This window comes from Apium graveolens, chromosome 9 (assembly GCF_009905375.1).
Source record: "Apium graveolens cultivar Ventura chromosome 9, ASM990537v1, whole genome shotgun sequence".
NCBI classification, from domain to species: Eukaryota; Viridiplantae; Streptophyta; class Magnoliopsida; order Apiales; family Apiaceae; genus Apium; species Apium graveolens.
Window position 1 is genome coordinate 64,276,704 of NC_133655.1, and position 6,029 is coordinate 64,282,732.

Here is a 6,029-nt window from a genome sequence, read left to right on the forward strand (position 1 = left end):
GTCGCTAGGGCCTGAGCACCGAAAAGCTCATTAGCCTCCAGGTCTTGTTGGAGGACAAGATCATGATAGTCTACAGGGGAAATATACTGAATGGACCATTCCTTGGCGTGTTTTGTATGTCCAACTATCGAGTCCTTTCCCCGAATTCCCCAGGCAGGTTGGAAGAAGGCCCCTGGTTTCTATTTTGTACGCAAGGGTTGGCTGGGGCCTTCTCCGTCTCCTTTCTTTGCCTGAAGAAGGAACTCTGGGAAGCGATCTCCTAGGCGCGGGTCCTTGAAGACCTTCCCCGCGCATTTTATCCTGGTCGTCTCCAGGTCCTTATGGTTAGTAGCCTCTTCAATCCTCTCAGCCACTGCACAAATTAAAGGAAAAGGAGTTGGAAAGATAGTAAAAAGGTAAGGAAATCAGGAAACAACTAAAAGGAAGGAAATATACCTTGCTTAGAAATATGAGGAAGACTGCATTCAACAAGAACCGTCTCTCTAATGAGATCCCAGGAATGTGATGCCCCATTATCCTGGGTAAGGAGGTTGAAGGCCTTGGTCTCCTCCTCAGTCAAGACGATGTCGTTTGGACTCCCCTCAACAGCTTGCCCAAAGGATGAGCGAAAGAGAGTCCCCCAGTCACCGCTTTCTCAAAGGACATATAGAAACTCTTTCTTCCACCCCAAGTTGTTGTCAGGGATGGACTTCCCGTTCACTATGTGGGGAATGGTGGGGCGCTGGTTCAAAGAAACCCACCCCGGATTCTTGTCGGGGCTATTCTTGAACTGAAATATCTTTCTAAACACGGCGACCGAAGGAGGAATGTCGTGCTTTGTGCATTGCGACAAATAGCAAAGTATCAACCTCAAGAGTTTGGAGGAAGTTGGAAAGGGTTGATGCCCACATCTGAAAGTAAAATAGGAATAAAAGGATGGAAATGAAGTCTAATACCTGCCCTCAAGGTGTCCCTAAAGACGAATAAGGCGTCCTTCTTCCAATGGCAAGCCCTATCGGCCGGACCTGCGAGAACCAGTTTATACGGCTCATTGATCTTGAAGAAAGATCTCATCTTGTCTAGCACCTTTGGATCCCGAAAAGTATTGATGTGATCAAACGAATCTAGGTGTGCGTCGGACGGGTAATCGTCCCCTCGCGTATTGATCATATCAATCAAAGAGTTGTACCTTGACCGGATGGGGAATTCTTTCAACTTTTTGGCCACGTTCATCTTAGCCAAACGAGTCAGTTTCTTATCTACCATCTGAAGAGAACATAATAGAAGACAGTTGTTAGACACAAACTTTATACATAAAGTGTGCAAAAAATGAAATGAAATAAAAGGGAATTTACTTGAAAATAATGTCGGGTCGCTAAAAACAAAAGCTTCGAGAGACTAAAACTCCGACCTAGAGTTTGCCTTACGCCTACAAGATTTTTGAGAGAAGAAGATAAGAAGAGGGGAATGCAATTTAGAAATGAGAAGTGAACAAATTCACTCCCTTATATAGGGAAGAAGGGGATGATGAAGGGACAAAAAGCCCATCAAATCAAGGCCCAAAAGCAAAAAGCCCAACTTCCAGAACCTTCTAAAAGGAATATTGAAAGTTTCCGGAAGAAACTGGTATGTTCTCGAAGGTTCAAATCAGGATTTAGGCCCAAATCCAGGCCCAAGCTTAGGCCCAAATCCAGGCCTAGGCCTAGGCCCAAATCCAAGTTGGATTAGGAAAAGCCCAGGCCCAAATCCAAGTTAGATTAGGAAAAGCCTAGGCCCAAATTCAAGTTGGATTAGGAAAATCCCAGTTCAAGAGAAAACCTAACCCAATACGAATAACTAGTCCAAAAGGACCAGGATTGAGGTCGTGCATGAGGTCATGAATCCAGTTCGAAATTCTTCGAATAAGAGCCAGAAAAATGCCCATCAGATAGACCAGGATTGAGGTCAAAATCCTGGTCGTGAATCCTAGTCGAAATTTCACGAGCAGAGTCAAAAGGTGGCCAAAATTTCGACCAAGATCCAGGTCGTTAACTCGACTAGGATCCAGGTAGAAATCCTGGTCGTAAATCCTAGTCAAAATTTCACGAACAGGAGTCACAAGGTGGCCAAAATTTCGACCAAGATCCAGGTCGTTAACCCGACTAGGATCCAGGTCGAAATCCTGGTCGTGAATCCTAGTTGAAATTATTCGACCAGGCCTCAGGAGCTGGCCAAAATTTTGACTAGGATTCAGGTCAAAATTTCGACTAGGACCTGGTCGAAAAAGGGCTGAAAATTTGAGAAAAATTTCTGAAAATTGGGAAAATTACTAGAAATTGCTAAAATCCCCGAAAATTAGAAAATAATTTTCAAAAATTATTTTTGATAAAATACTCTTGAAATATTAAAGAATTAATATCTGTGAATATCAGAATATTTTTGAAAATTAGGAAAAAATCCTAAAAATTAAGGGAAAATTCCTGAAAAATACCAGAAAATTCCAAAAAAGAAGGAAAAAGGTAAGAAAAATAATAGGGAAGTTCTAAAAACAACCCGGAAGCCGTGAGTAAGGCAAATCATTGTAAATGTGTAGGTCGCTCCACACTTTACGCAAAAACGATACCTTGTAAGGGAACAAATGAACCTAACTTCTCCAAATTCTTTTACGGTTTCCCAGAAGTTTAGGGGCAAATGATAGGAAATAAAATAAACCATGATTGCATAGGTAATATTGCATTAATTACGTCTAAATTGGGATGACAGTTAAGCCCATTAGAAAAGGCCAAAAACCCTGAATATTAATTAATTTCGTAATTAATTAATAATGGAGAAATTAGCTGTTAAGATGAGTCCTAGAGAGGACATAAATCCTTGTAGATTAGCCTCCAAGGGACCTAATAGGATAAGGAATCAGTTTCCTACTTTCTAGGACTCCAAAGTCCATTCTAATTCTGAGACTTGCCCACCCAGTCTCTTAACCCAAGTCCAATTCAAGGAATCCCAATATCTATAAAAGGGGCCTCACCCCACAAATCAGAACTAAATTTTTTGGCTTAATTCTCTAGATTACAGAGATATGTAGGCATCTCGTAAAGGCAGAGTTAAGCTACGAAACACGAGAGCAGCCATTAAAGGCCTTGAGCCCCCAAATCTTAATAATAAATACAGCGATTAATATACCCTAATTTTTTATCCATAACAATAATGCCGTAAAAGAACTGTATAGAAATGTTAGTACTACACTAAGATGTACTCTGCTTGTTGTCGAAGACATTAAAGTATAACTAAAGAAAGTTAAAGATGAAAATGATAAATTAGTTCTGGATAGGGTTAGTGTTGAGAATCTAAGCAAACTAATAAATATTTAGAGATTAAGATTATGAAGCACCTTGAGACAGAGGAAGAGCTTAAGAACAAGAATGCAGAATTAGAAACTAAATTGCATGGTTTTACTGATTCTGTAAATCTTGCTAAGAAGCTCATAGATGATCAAGTAGTATGTGAAAAGGTTGGGATAGGCCTAGACTACGACGAACTTAGAAAAGCTTCTAAAAAACGAGTAGTTGAAAATGAGCCTGCAGAGAAATTTGTTAATCCCCTTAGTGCACCTCATGTTCTTAAGGAAGCCAAGAAGTCTCTATTTAAGAAAGCTATTATTGAGCCCTTCGATGAAGATAATCTTTATATTCATTATGAGATGCTTGTTGAGGATCTCGAGCTCTCAGTGAGACAAAAGGCAAAGAAACCTATGTCTGTTGCTAGTGACTCTGAATTATCTTTTACTGGACTAGGTTTTACTTCCAAGAATAAGAAAAATAGAAGTAGAAATGGAAGGACAGGAACTAATGGCCCTAGGAAGTTATGTAATAATTGTGGTCTCGCTGGTCACCTTATTCATGCTTGTAGAAAGGTTAAAGTAGACAATGTTAAGAATGCTTATATGCATAACATGCCTAAAGTTTCTAAGTGTGATAAATCTGTTTGCATGCCATATGTAGTATCTTTCATGCACACTTATCTTAATTCCACACACTCACAGAATACATCTCATGATCATGATAAGCATTATAGGAATAATAATGGTAGATCAAAGACTATAAGCCCTCCTAAAGCTAGGAAATTGGCACCTGTCATCGAGCCCAAGAGCAAGTCTGTAGGTGCTTCTGAAAGTGACAAAGAAATAATCAATGATAAAGTAAAAAATATTAAGCCTATCAATTCTGTTAAGAGAAGTGTTATATTTCAAATGCTTATAAGTCTTCTTGACCCAACTTAATTTGGATACCAAAGAGAACTTAATCATCTTTGTTTTCAAGGAATTAAGCATAAGAAGGTCATGTGGATTCTGGACAACGGATGTTCAAGGCATATGACTGGAGACAGAGCCCTGCTATTAAAGGTAGTTGAGAAAGCTGGCCCGGTAGTTACTTTTGGAGATGACAAAAAATGTTATACTATGGGATATGGTTATTTAGAAATCGGCAATGTCATTATTGAAGAAATATCTCTGGTTGAAGGTCTTATGCATAATCTCCTTTGTATCAGTCAATTCTGTGACAAAGGATGCAAAGTTTTGTTCAAGAAGGAGAAGTGTTTGATCTCTAATCAGAAGAATGAGAAGCTGACTCTCAATGGAGTTAGAAATGGTGATTTATTAGTAGCTGACTGGAATTCTGCAGATGGTCAAGTAATGTGCTTCTACAATAAAGCCTCTCTAGATGAAAGTTGGTTATGGAATAAGAAGCTCTCCCACTTGAACATCAAGACCATGAATTCTTTGGTTAAAAGGGAATTGGTGAGGGGACTGCCCGAGATGGAATTCAGTCTGGATGGACTTTGTGAAGCATGTGAGAAGGTAAAGTCAAAGAGGGCATCACACAAGAAGAAGATAATGACTGACATTATATTTGGGTCAACGAATGATGCACTTTGTCCAAGGTTTGCTAAGCTTATGCAGAGTAGGTATGAGATGAGTATGATGGGTGAGTTGAACTTCTTTCTTGGACTTCAAGTGAGTCAGAAGCCATATGGTATCTTCATTTGTCAAACAAAGTACATTAGAAATCAATTAAAGAAATATCAGTTGGAAGATTCAACACCTGCTAAGACTCTGATGGAAACTGTTACAAAACTTGATCAAGACAAGTATGGTAAGAAGGTGGACATCACTTATTATCGAGGCATGATTGGATCATTACTCTACCTGACTGTAAGTCGTCCAGATATTATGTTTGCTATATGTTTGTGTGCACGGTTCCAAGCTAATCCGAAGGAATCTCATCTGATAATTGTTAGAAGAATTTTCAGATATCTGAAGGGTACACCCAATCTACGTATCTGGTATCATAAATATACAGGCTTTGATCTCATCGGCTATACAGATTCCGATTACGCTGGTTGTAAGATTGATCAGAAGAGTACTTTAGGAAGTTTCAGTTTTTTGGAAGAAGATTGGGTTTTTGTTTTAGTAAGAAGCAATATTCAGTTTCTACTTCTACTGCTGAAGCTGAATACATTGCTGTTGGAAGCCGTTGTTCTCAAATTCTTTGGATGAGAAACCAACTTTGAGACTATGGACTTGATTTGAAGAATATTCCTATCTATTGTAACAACACAACTGCCATAGCAATCTCAAACAATCATGTTCAGCATTCAAGCACCAAATATATTGATATAGGGTATCATTTCATTCAAGAGCATATAATGAATGGTATTGTGGAACTTTATTATGTTCCCACAAAGGACCAAATTACAGACATTTTCACGAAGCCACTTGATAAAGTTACCTTCAATAAGTTGGTTAGTGAACTTGTAATGTTGAATTGGTCCAATTAATTGGAAATCAAGAAATATAATTTTGTGCGGGTAAACTTTACTACCCCTATGATGACGCTTTGAGGGGAAAGTAAGTTTATATATCTAATTCAATATATATATATATATCCATGTTTGTAAACTTGTTTTGAAGCTAACTAATTACCATGTGTTACATGTTATATGCTAGTGGTAAGTAAGTTAGAGTTTTTGATGCAATATGTTAGGTCACACTTTCACTGTAGAGGGGGTGAATA